We start from the raw sequence: 13,321 nt of genomic DNA, 5'->3' as shown, positions 1-13,321 counted from the left end.
AACTTTTTAGTCAAAGCTTATTTCAACAAAAATAGGGATTTGACAAAACAAACTTTTTCATAAAAAACATCTGCTTCCCTCAGAGATACTGATTTTTTTTTTTTTTGACAGAAAATCAAAAACAAACAACAGGACCATTTTTTTCAACTTCCAGAAGAAAGTTTTCGGATTTCACCTACCAAAAAACAAAACTTTTTCCATTTTCATGGTTTTTGGTTCTTTGATGGAAAGTCAAAAGTTTCTGCCAAACATAACCCCCCAAAACAAACTGTCTCGATAATTTTCAACTATATTTATGCACACGCACGGCTGTCATACAGTCCTTCGATATCAGGGGCCACTTGGACCCTGCTGCTTTGACAATAGAAACCTGATTGACGGATCCTCATTTCAGTCAATTAAGCTGGATTCTTTGTAAGGGTCACAGCTCTCCTGATAGCATTTCTCAGGGCCTCCTTGACCCCCCTGTTTCTCAGGCTGTAGATGAGTGGATTGGCCAGGGGCATCAGGACTGTGTAGCAGACAGAGAACACTTTGTTCAGGGCTCTCAGGGTACTGGATTTCGGTAGCATGTAGGCAATGATTATGGCCCCATAGAAGATTGTAACCACAATGAGGTGAGGGGAGCAGGTGGAAAAGGCCTTTTGCCTCCCAGTGGTGGAAGGGATTCTCAGGATGGTGCTGATGACACAAACGTAGTCCATCAAGGTTAGCAGAAATGGGATAACAATATTTAGGAAGGAAAACATATAAATCACCGGTGTGATCTGGCTGGTGTCACTGCAGGAGAGTTTTACCATTGGGGTGAGATCAGAAAAGAAGTGGTCCATTTCAGTGGGGCCACAGAAAATTAACTCTGATATGAGACATACTAATATTGTACAAGCTAGAAATCCACTTATCCAAGACCCAGCTGCTAGCTGGAGGCATAGCTGCCCGTTCATAAGGGTTCCATAGTGCAGCGGTTTGCATATAGCTAAATACCGATCATAAGACATCACCACCAAGAGATAACTCTCCGCAGTTACTAGAAAACCAAATACAGCCAATTGTGTGATGCAGCCCTCCACAGATATGGTTCTGTCCCCAGTCAGGAGACTGGCCAGCATCCTGGGCAGGATGGTCGAGGTGTAGCAGGTCTCCAAGCAGGACAAGTTCCCCAGGAAGAAGTACATGGGGGTGTGAAGGTGCTGATCAGCCACAACTAGCACAACAATGAGGAGGTTCCCAGCCATGGTCACAACGTAGATCACTAGAAACAGCAGGAAGAAAAGAATCTGCAGCCCAGGTTGATTCCCAAATCCCAGCAGGATGAATTCTGTGATGGGAGTTTGATTTCCCCCTTCTGCTTTCTCCATGAGCTGTACTAGTAGGAAGAACAGCACCAAACAGTGGAATAATTTCCTCTGCTATTAAACAATAGAAAGTTTCCTCCATTCAATTACATGAAAGTTCAAAGAGGAAAATGAGAAAGAACATAAGAACATAAGAATGGCCATACTGGCTCAGACCAAAGGTCCATACAGCCCAGTATCCTGTCTGCTGACAGTGGCCAATGCCAGGAGCCCCACAGGGAGTGAACCTAACACGTAATGATCAAGTGATCTCTCTCCTGCCACCCAGCTCCACCCTCTGACAAACAGAGGCTAGGGACACCATTCCTTACCCATCCTGGCTAATAGCCATTAATGGACTTAAACTCCATGAATTTATCTAGTTCTTTTTTAAACCCTCTTATAGTCCTAGCCTTCACAACCTCCTCAGGCAAGGAGTTCCACAGGTTGACTGTGCGCTAGGTGAAGAAGAACTTCCTGTTATGTGTTTTAAACCTGCTGCCCATTAATTTCATTTGGTGGCCCCTAGTTCTTATATTATGGGAACAAGTAAATAACTTTTCCTAATTCACTTTCTCCACACCACTCATGATTTTATATACCTCTATCATATCCCCCCTTAGTCTCCTCTTTTCCAAACTGAAAAGTCCTGGCCTCTTTAATCTCTCCTCATATGGGACCCGTTCCAAACCCCTAATCCTTTTAGTTGCCCTTCTCTGAACCTTTTCTAATGCCAGTATATCTTTTTTGAGATGAGGAGACCACATCTGTACGCAGTATTCAAGATGTGGGCATACCATGGATTTATATAAGGGCAATAAGATATTCTCCATCTTATTCTCTATCCCTTTTTAATGATTCCTAACATCCTGTTTGCTTTTTTGACTGCTGCTGTACACTGTGTGGACGTCTTCAGAGAACTATCCATGATGACTCCAAAATCTTTCTCCTGATTAGTTGTAGCTAAATTAGCCCCCATCATATTGTATGTATAGTTGGGGTTATTTTTTCCAGTGTGCATTACTTTACATTTATCCACATTAAATGTCATGTGCCATTTTGTTGCCCAATCACTTAGTTTTGTGAGATCTTTTTGAAGTTCTTCACAGTCTGCTTTGGTCTTAACTATCTTGAGCAGTTTCGTATCATCTGCAAACTTTGCCACTTCACTGTTTACCCCTTTCTCCAGATCATTTACGAATAAGTTGAATAGGATTGGTCCTAGGACTGACCCTTTGGGAATACCACTAGTTACCCCTCTCCATTCTGAAAATTTACCATTTATTCCTACCCTTTGTTCCCTGTCTTTTAACCAGTTCTCAGTCCATGAAAGGATCTTCCCTTTTATCCCATGACAACTTAATTTACATAAGAGCCTTTGGTGAGGGACCTTTTCAAAGACTTTCTGGCAATCTAAGTACACCATGTCCACTAGATCCCCCTTGTCCACATATTTGTTGACCCCTTCAACGAACTCTAATAGATTAGTAAGACATGATTTCCCTTTACAGAAACCATGTTGACTTTTGCCCAACAATTTATGTTCTTCTCTGTGTCTGACAATTTATTCTTTACTATTTTTTCAACTAATTTGCCCAGTACTGATGTTAGACTTCCCAGCAATTACAGACTGGTATCATCTGTAGAGAAACAGATTGACAGAGCCAGAAGAGTACCCAGAAGTTACCTACTACAGGACACGCCCAACAAAGAAAATAACAGAACGCCACTAGCCATCACCTTCAGCCCCCAACTAAATATCTCCAACGCATCAGCAAGGATCTACAACCTATCCTGAAGGACGACCCATCACTCTCACAGATCTTGGGAGACAGGCCAGCCCTTGCTTACAGACAGCCCCCCAACCTGAAGCAAATACTCACCAGCAACAACACACCACACAACAAAAACACTAACCCAGGAACCTATCCTTGCAACAAAGCCCGTTGCCAACATATCTATTCAGGGGACACCATCCTAGGGCCTAATCACATCAGCCACACTATCAGAGGCTCGTTCACCTGCACATCTACTAATGTGATATACGCCATCATGTGCCAGCAATGCCCCTCTCCCATGTACATTGGCCAAACTGAACAGTCTCTACGTAAAACAATAAATGGACACAAATCAGACGTCAAGAATTATAACATTCAAAAACCAGTTGGAGAACATTTCAATCTCTTTGGTCACTCGATTACAGACCTAAACGTCGCAATTCTTCAACAAAAAAACTTCAGAAACAGACTCCAACGAGAGACTGCTGAATTGAAATTAATTTGCAAACTGGACACCATTACATTAGGCTTGAATAGAGACTAGGAATGGATGTGTCATTACACAAAGTAAAACTATTTCCCCATGTTTATTTTTCCCCCCTACTGTTCCTCACACGTTCTTCTCAACTGCTGGAAATGGCCCACCTTGATTAACACTACAAAAGGTTTTTTTTTCTCTCCTGCTGGTAACAGCTCACCTTACCTGATCACTCTCGTTACAGTGTGTATGGTAACACCCATTGTTTCATGTTCTCTGTGTATATAAAATCTGCCCACTCTATTTTCCACTGAATGCATCCGATGAAGTGAACTGTAGCTCACGAAAGCTTATGCTCAAATAAATGTGTTAGTCTCTAAGGCGCCACAAGTCCTCCTTTTCTTTTTGCTTACAGCTTGGAATCCCCGGGTGTTCCCTTCACAGGCTAAAAATCCCTTTAGCCTGGGTCCAGCACTTCTCCCCTGTTCAGTCTTTGTTCCTCAGGTGTTTCCAAGTGTGTTGTCGTAGGGAGAGTGAGTCCCAGTGTGATGTCATTTCCCCCTTTTATATCTTCTTCCCACTTGCTGGAAAGCTCTTTTGTTGTGACCTGAGTCAAACAGTTCCCATGGTGTAGTGCTATCTCTGAGAGCTTTTGTCATAAATATAAAAGGAAGGGTAAACATCTTTAAAATCCCTCCTGGCCAGAGGAAAAACCCTTTCACCTGTAAAGGGTTAAGAAGCTAGGAGGACCTCGCTGGCACCTGACCAAAATGACCAATGAGGAGACAAGATACTATCAAAGCTGGAGGGGGGAGAAACAAAGGTTCTCTCTGTCTGTGGGTTGCTTTTGCCAGGAACAGAAAGGAATGGAGTCTTAGAACATAAGACGATAGCACATACAATCCAATGAGATATTACTGTCGAGCAGATCTAGACTTTTAGAATGATACCTCACAAGACCTACTTTGTACAAAACATATCCTGGGGAATATTGGGGTGCCAGGGTGTCAAACCCTGCATGCCCCAAACCCCTTCCTCCCCCACTACTCACCATCCCCCAACCCAATTCCTCAATAAACACACTTCTTAAAACCTCCTACACCTCCGTCCCCCACCATCCTCAAACCACTTCCACCACCCAACTCCTGGCTGTACCGACCCCCGCCCTCACTTCTTCAGCCGCTCCTGTCCCCTGGGGATCACCCCGGAACTCCTCACAGGCCTCCTCACCCCTTTACCCTGGCACAAGCATCCCACCTTCACTGTATCTGGGGCTGGGGACCATTCACCTCCTTAGCCCTCCCCTTCCTTGTCCCCTTGGGATGGTGGGACAGCTCAGCCCCCACTCACTCAGAGAAGCCCCCACAGCAAATCTGTGAGTGATGAGAGCCAACGGGCCGGAGCAGAAAGCTGGGCCCAGCCCCACAGGACACTGAGCGGGGGGCAGGCTGGCTCTCCAACCCCCCTTTCCCCTCGCTGGTGCCTCATCTCTGCACCAGGCCAGGGTAGAAACAGCGAGAGCAGGACCTGGCAGTTTTACTGACCTCCCCCAAAGGAGATCTTCACCAGCCCCCCAGGGCGCTGGCTCTAAGGGAGCAATCCGTGGCTGGCCTGCTCTGGCCTCTGCTGAGCAGGAGATTAGACTAAAACGACCAGAATGGACTTTTTTCACCTTAAAAGCTATAAATCTCCGAGCTCCGATCCCCTCAGGAAGAATGGGTTAACAGGAAAGCATGACTCTTGCAGGGTGGAGAGAAGGTGTGTACATGGCGTGGGGGGGATTGGGAGTCCAGGGCCCCCTCTCTCTCTCCTGTCCCCTGCTCAGCTGAGAAGAAAAGAGCACAGTGAAAACCACAGTGATCTCCTTGGGGCACGGACTGTTCCTCTCTGGAAAGAGCCCAGGACTGAGCAGTGCACCGACAAGCTAGTAATAAACCATAAACCTCAAACGTCGGCAGGGAGTCTACAGTGCGACAGAGAAGGGGCTGCTTAAGAACTCCACATACGGAGCTGAACAGAGGAAGGCCGTCTGCAGTGTGCAACAGCAACTCGCATTGGTCCTACAAAGCCCGTGAACAACTATACAGATTCTTGAGCACCAGCTCCTGGCCCGTTCACTTACTATTTATCAGAGCTGGTGACAGCTTTTCAGTAACAGCAAATTCCAAGACAAAATTGAATTGTGCTTAAACAATTTTTTCATGGGAAATGTTTCCTTCCCTCACAGATGTTGATTTTTTTTTTTTTTTTGGCCAGGAACCTGAAAACACCACAGCCAATTATTTTTTCCAGTTTCCAGCTGGAAGGTTTTAAATTTCGCCTGCCAAAAAACAAGACTTTCATTTTCCAGGTTTTTGGGTCCTTGATGAAAAGTCCAAATTTTCTGCCAACCCCTCCCCCCCAAATATATTTTCAAACATCTCTGTTCTTTACAAATATGTATGTGCACAAGCATGTCTTTCATACAGCACGTTTGTATCAGGGTCATTTGGCCCTGCTGCTTTGACAACAGAAACCTAATGGATTGACCCTCATTTCATTCAACTAGTCTGGATTCTTTGTAAGGGTCACAACTCTCCTCACAGCGTTTCTCAGGGCCTCCTGGACCTCTCTGTTTCTCAGGCTGTAGATGAGCGGATTGGCCAGGGGAGTCAGGACTGTGTGGCCGATGGAGAACACTTTGTTCAGGGCTCTCCAGGTACCAGATTTCAGTAGCATGTAGACAATCATTATGGTCCCATAGAAAAGTGCCACCATAATGAGGTGAGAGGAGCAGGTGGAAAGGCCTTTTGCCTCCCGGTGGTGGATGGGATTCCCAGGATGGTCGCAATGATACAAGTATAGGAAGCCAGGGTTAATAGAAAAGGGGAAACGGCACCTAGGAAGGAAAATATATAAATAAGTGGGGTGATCTGGCTGGTGTCGCTGCAGGAGAGTTGAATCAGTGAGGTGAAATCACAAAAGAAATGGTCAATTTCATTAGGGCCACAGAAAATTAACTGTGGCATAAGAGACATGAATATTCTACAAACTAGAAATCCACTTATCCAAGACCCAGCTGCTAGCTGGAGACACAGCCTGCCATTCATAAGGGTGCCATAGTGTAGCGGTTTGCATATGGCTAAATACCTATCATAAGACATCACTGTCAGAAGATAACACTCTGTAGTTACCAGAGAACCAAATAAAGCCAATTGTATCATGCAGCCCTCCACAGAAATGGTTCTGTCCCCAGTCAGGAGACTGGCCAGCATCCTGGGCAGGATGGTGGAGATGTAGCAGGTCTCCAAGCAGGACAAGTTCCCCAGAGAGAAGTACATGGGGATGTGAAGGTGCTGATAAGCCACAACTAGTGCAACAATGAGGATGTTCCCAGCCATGGTCACAATGTAGATCACTAGAAAAAGCAGAAAGAGAAGGATCTGCAGCTCGGGGAGATCCCCAAACCCCAGGAGGATGAATTCCGTAACGGACGTTTGATTTTCCCCTTCTCCTTTCTCCATGAGGTGCATCCTGTGACAGGGAAAAAGTAATGAGCATCGAAAGATTTGGCTGTACCGGGAAATTCAGTCGATAGCCATCATTTGATCCCCTAAGAGTTCCCACTGCAAATGGAGAGCTGGGTTTATATTCTCTCACACCAGAGAAACTGCTTCAGGAGCTGGAGACTCCACCACTTCCCTTGGTGCTTTGTTCCAATAGATAATCACCCGCACTGGCAGCAGATTGCGCCTTATTTCCCATTGTCATGTGTCTGGGTCTAGCGCCCAGCCCTTGGTTCTAGCTGTGCCTGTCCCTGGGAAATGGAAAAGCCCTTTGGTAACCAGTGGTTTCTCCCCACGGAGATATTGAGACCTCTACTCAAGTCACGGCTCCACAAAACTGGTTTTGTGGCTCTATTCTGCAGCCTCCCCAACCTCTCCACGTCTGTTTTACACCGTAGCCCCAGCCCTGCACACGGTATTCCAGCATCGGTGTCACCAGGGCTCTCTACAGAGATGAAACCCACCCCCTGCTCCTGTTCTCTGTTCCCTTCTTTATATAGCCAAGGACATCATCAGCCCACAGCCCACAGCACCACACTGGGAGCTGATGTTGGGTTTCTCGCCCTCTGTAGCCCCTAACCGTGCTGTGATGGAGGCCATTGTCACACCCACGAGCTGCCCTGGGGAAGGGCAGGAGGGAGGTGGCACCATGGCCAGGCCTGCGAAGAGGGAGTGATGCTGACCCACAGCACAGATGGGAAAGTGACTCTGCCTCCAGCCGTGACCAGGGAACAAATCAAACCACCCTCGGTACAGACGCACACGCAGACTCCTCTCCTTCATAGCACAGTAGTGACTGGTCCAGAGACACTGACACTGCTGATAACGAATTACCAGCTATGACTGTTAACTATTAATTACTGGCTGTCCGTCACTGATTGTGTTGTGGCAGTGGCAGGGGATCAGGTCCTTACTGCGCTGGGTGCTGTGTAAACACCCAACAATTAGTAACAATTCCCGGCTTGGAGGGCGCTGTGTTGAACTGCAGGCAGAGTCGGTGCCGTATCCCAGCTGCCACAGGGAGCCCCTAACTCAGCCCGGCCAGCAGCTCTCTCACTGCAACGGTACCGGGGCCTGGGGTGGGAGATACGGGGGGAGAATGGAAAGTCTGCCTGTGCCCGGTACTCATCCGCCCCCGTTACTGCCGTGTCCGAGCTCCTCGCAATCTGTAATGTGTTGATCTTCACACCACTCTTGTGACTTAACATTGGGTGCTTCTGAAAATCCCACTCGGTGCCTAAATACCTTTCAAAACATGATCCAAACTGACTCAAAGTCGCCCAGCATGGCTGTGGCTGAGCAGAGAAGGGACCCCAGGTCTCCCGTCACAGGCTGGAGCCCTAACAGCTGCGGGCCCCACGCTCTGGAGGAAATGAAGGGAGAGCAGTCAGTGCTCGGGCAAAGGCTGTGAGACAGACACAGGGAGCGCTGCTTCCTGACCTGTAAGGATTCCAGTCTCCGTTCCGTGCATTTCTAACGTACACCCCTTTCCTGGGGAAGCACAGCACCACCCACAAAATGCTGATACCCACGGAAAGCCATGGAGGAGACTCTCAGCAAGAGACACGAAACATCTCAGTACTGGGCTGGGAAGGTGCACCTTAATCTGCCCCCTAGGAAAGGCTGGAGAGGCAGCTGAGAAGCAGCTGAGAACCTGAGGGTCCCTGAGCAAAAAATGAGCTGTCCAGATGAGAGAGGGGACAGCCAGCCAGAGCGCAAGCGGGTGCGGGGAGGAGAGACAGAGGGATGTCTAAGGGCAGAGGTGAGAGCTGGGTCTCCTTATGATCCATCCGTGTCTCTAGGTGCAAACCACAAAGCAATCAACTCTGAAGTCCTTCCTCCGGCAGAGCTCCCAGCATGTGAGGACACTGCACGAGGGTGTGTCTCAGACCGAGGGCTGCATAGGCGTAAGGACCTGAAGATCTGCCCCGAGGCTAGTGACACTCACCTTCAATCCTCAGCATGCAGCAGCGTGCTCTCCGTGGCCAGGGATTGGGGCTGGTGTCAGTTCCTGGTAGCCCCCTACCTGTGGCTGCTGGGACGGGAACCTCTCACTTGCCCAGGGCGATTGCTGGCATCACACAGACCCTTAGTTCCTTCTGCTCTGGGTTCTTGCTGGGTTTAGCAGCGAAAGCAGCTGCCCCCTGGGCCTTGCCACCGCTGTTGGGATCTCCCCTGGGACTGCTGCCAGCGATGCTCTGGGTTCCCTGCAGAGGGGAATTGATGCTTTGTTCCATGTTTAAACAGTATAACATCATAAGAACGGCCATACGGGGTCAGACCAAAAGTCCATCTAGCTCAGTGTCCTGTCACCCAACAGTGGCCAGTGCCAGATGCTTCAAAGGGAATGAACAGACCAGGGCAGTTGTCAAGTGATCCATCCCCTGTCATCCAGTCCCAGCTCCTGGCAGTCGGAAATTCAGGACACCCACAGCATGGGGTTGTGTCCCTGAACCTCTTGGCTAATAGCCATTGATGGACCCACCGTCCATGAACTTATCTAGTCCTTATTTCAACCCTGTTATACTTTTGGCCTTCACAACATCCGCTGGCAATGAGTTCCACAGGTTGACTGTGCGTTGTTTGTCTGCCTGAGGTCGGACTCCGGCTGGTCTCTGCAGTGTTACCCCAAGGGGGTAAAGTTCAGGAGACCTGAAGATCACAGGGTCTGCTCCTTGCTGGTTGCCCAGAGGGGGAGAACCAACACTTGCTCCATGGTTTTGTGGCTTCCTCTGCACCAGTGTGCGGACCAGGTGAGCCACAGAGGGCTCCAACGATGCAATCTAGCCACAATTTGGCAGCTTCACATTGTCCCCAACATGGGCCCTGCTTGGCATCGTCTGGCTGGCCCAAAATGGACTGAACTGGGTCCCATCCCCTCTGAAGCTATGGCTGGGAAGGCAGATGAACAATTGTTCCAGTGACAATTTTCCGAGCAACTCTGCTTGCTGTACAGTCACTCTGGCCAGCCAGCCACCCCCGGCATCCTTCTGAGGTCACCCCCATCACTTAGATTGACACTCGCTTTGGCTGGAGGGAGCTGGCCAGAGCTGGGGCGGGGGTGAGGGGCCCAGGCTGGAGGGAGCTGGCCAGAATGGGTGTGGGGGTGAGGGGCCCAGGTTGGAGGGAGCTGGCCAGAGTATAAAATAAATATAAATTAAAAATCAATTACAAGAATATAAAACAACATTTAAAAGCATAAAATAAAAAAAATACAAAATGATTTTTTTAAATTTAAAAAATCCTTCGAAATGGAATCCAAAAGTGCCGGGTGAGAATCAATGGGATGTGTTCTGCTCTCCTCACACTAGAGGGGTGTCTGAGCACCCCACGCCCAGGCCCTCAAGGACAGGTCTAGACAGCAGTCTCACCCTGGCCCTGCGGCCACCCCAGCCCCAGTTAGCAATGAACTGTGAGACCCTCCAGCCTAAGGGAGTTAGACACCCAAATCCCATTAAAATCCCAGACCTATTGAAAGTTAATGGGGGACTTGGGGTCTGAAGGTTCCTTGAGACCCCCTCCCATACAACCTTGTTGTCTACACGGGGGTCTGTCCAGACACGCTGGATTGGTTGGGTTGTCTTGAAATTTGACCGGCTGATAGGATTTTAACCTGCGTCAACGAACGTGATGAGACTGTCAATCCAAGTGACAACGGGGTGTCCGCAGAATGACACGGGGGTGGCTGGGTACCTGAGCTCAGAATCTGGCCCCACTGCCTTCGACAGCAGAATGGCTCAGATAATGGCCAGTGGAACCATTTTCCATCAGACTTCATAGCACCAGTTTTAGAGGGGCTGAGGTTCTGCTTTGGGCTTTTAGTTCAGTCCATTCTGAGCCAGCCAGAGGGTGCCAATGAGGCCCATAACAGGGACAGGGTGGAGCTGTGGCAGGGTGGGTGGATAAAAGTAAACTTCATTACTGTTACCATCAAGCACCCTCCAGCTCCAGATCACAAGCACCTCACTATTAACCTGTGTGGACCGGACATTTAGCAGGGAGCAGCTGTCATCAGAGATGGGGCTGGAAGATGCTCAAAAGATGTGGATGCTCTCTCATACATCAGCGGCTGCTGCCATGTTCTGGGCGTCTCAGTGACATCTGTGCGGACGTTAGGACATCCAGCTTCTGGCATAGCTAGAGATATATAAAGCCGCGGTTACACCAACTCTGCTGTACCACCGTGAAACCAGGGCTCTGGGGCAGGCTGAGAAGTGGCGGAATAATGGTTTTTGATTCTCGTCTACGTTTAAGCGGGGGAATAGTCCCACTATTGTGGGGAACTTTCCCGGCTTCTGCACTACCCCGGTGAAGTGGGCTAGCGAAAGGATCTGAGTCCTCGCTCCCACTTCCTTTACCCAGTGGCTTCCCTGCCCTTGAGGACTCCCCTTCTACTCTCCTGTCTGGCAGAGTCCTTGTAACCCCAACAAGGCTGGGCCCAGGATTCCTGGGGGGCTCGACCCCCAACCCTGCTGTGGTCACCTAGGACAGGGGCTAGGGTGTCCCCACTCCGGGGTGCTCTCTCTGCACTGGGCACTTCTCTGACCCACTGACCATTACATACAAGTTAAAGCAAATGCAAGTTATTTAATCAACAATTAATTTTAAAAAGAATAAGGGAAAATGGGAAAGGTTAAAGGAAACATCAGCCCGCTCTGTGGCAGGGAACATCACAAACAGTGTCTCTGGAACGTCAGGGCAGTTCACAGTCTGTCCCTTGTAAGTCCCAGGCCTTCTTCTCAGGCCCTGGCTGTGCTGCAGGGAAGCTGTGGGTTGGACACTTGCTCTGGTGGTGGCCACAACCTCTCAGGCTCTAAGTGGTAGAGCGTTGCCCCCACCCTTCTTCCCAGCGTTGCCCCCACCCTGTCGGGGTTACGATCCAAGCCTGGCCTGCAGAGCCCCTTGGCTAAGGCATCTCCCTGTGCTGGGCCCGCTGCCCAGGGTCCCCCTCGCTCTCCCCAGCTGCTCACCGCACCCAGCTCTGGACTGCTCCAGCCCCAGCTCCACCACTCAGTCTCTGCACGGCTGCTGCTGCTCTCTAAGCAGCCCAGGAGCTGGAGGCAATCATAGAATATCAGGGTTGGAAGGGACCTCAGGAGGTCATCTAGTCCAACCCCCTGCTCAAAGCAGGACCAATCCCCAATTAAATCATCCCAGTCAGGGCTTTGTCAAGCCTGACCTTAAAAACTTCTAAGGAAGGAGATTCTACCACCTCCCTAGCTAACGCATTCCAGTGTTTCACCACCCTCCTAGTGAAAAAGTTTTTCCTAATATCCAACCTAAACCTCCCCCACTGCAACTTGAGACCATTACTCCTTGTCCTGTCAACTTCTACCACTGAGAATAGTCTAGAACCATCCTCTCTGGAACCACCTCTCAGGTAGTTGAAAGCAGCTATCAAATCCCCCCTCATTCTTCTCTTCTGCAGACTAAACAATCCCAGTTCCCTCAGCCTCTCCTCATAAGTCATGTGTTCCAGACCCCTAATCATTTTTGTTGCCCTTCGCTGGACTCTCTCCAATTTTTCCACATCCTTCTTGTAGTGTGGGGCCCAAAACTGGACACAGTACTCCAGATGAGGCCTCGCCAATGTCAAATAGAGGGGAACGATCACGTCCCTCGATCTGCTGGTTATGCCCCTACTTATACATCCCAAAATGACATTGGCCTTCTTGGCAACAAGGGCACACTGTTGACTCATATCCAGCTTCTCGTCCACTGTCACCCCTAGGTCCTTTTCCGCAGAACTGCTGCCTAGCCATATGGTCCCTAGTCTGTAGCGGTGCATTAGATTCTTCCATCCTAAGTGCAGGACCCTGCACTTATCCTTGTTGAACCTCATCAGGTTTCTTTGGCCCCTCTGGCTCTGGTTGCTGCAGCTCTGCTCCCAGGACAGGCTCTGCTCTCTCTGGATCTGGCACAGCTCTGCTTCCCAGCTCAGCTCAGGCCCTTGCTTTCCCCTTAGCTCAGCCCCACTCTGTCTGACCCAGGCAATTCCAGCTTCCATGGAGGACAGGACCTTCTTGGCCTCCTGACCCCCTGATTAGCCTGCCCGACCTATCATTCAGGCTGACCTGGAGCATTGGCCTCTCCCCATTGTTCCTGGGGGCTGTCAGTCTCAGGGTCCTGATTCCCCATCGACCCTTCCCCCTTTTTAGTACTGGGAGCTAACAACTAAAACACCCC

The 13,321-nt window shown here is 49.3% G+C and overlaps 2 pseudogenes; both read right to left on the bottom strand.

Moving 5' to 3' along the window:
• Window positions 1–472: 472 nt before the first annotated feature.
• On the bottom strand, window positions 473–1,335 carry LOC119567859 (annotated as a pseudogene).
• Window positions 1,336–6,134: 4,799 nt separating this feature from the next.
• Window positions 6,135–7,102, bottom strand: LOC119567860 (annotated as a pseudogene).
• Window positions 7,103–13,321: the final 6,219 nt, after the last annotated feature.

This window comes from Chelonia mydas, chromosome 13 (genome assembly GCF_015237465.2).
Source record: "Chelonia mydas isolate rCheMyd1 chromosome 13, rCheMyd1.pri.v2, whole genome shotgun sequence".
NCBI lineage: Eukaryota > Metazoa > Chordata > Testudines > Cheloniidae > Chelonia > Chelonia mydas.
This window is presented reverse-complemented; position numbering and strand designations above follow the sequence as displayed.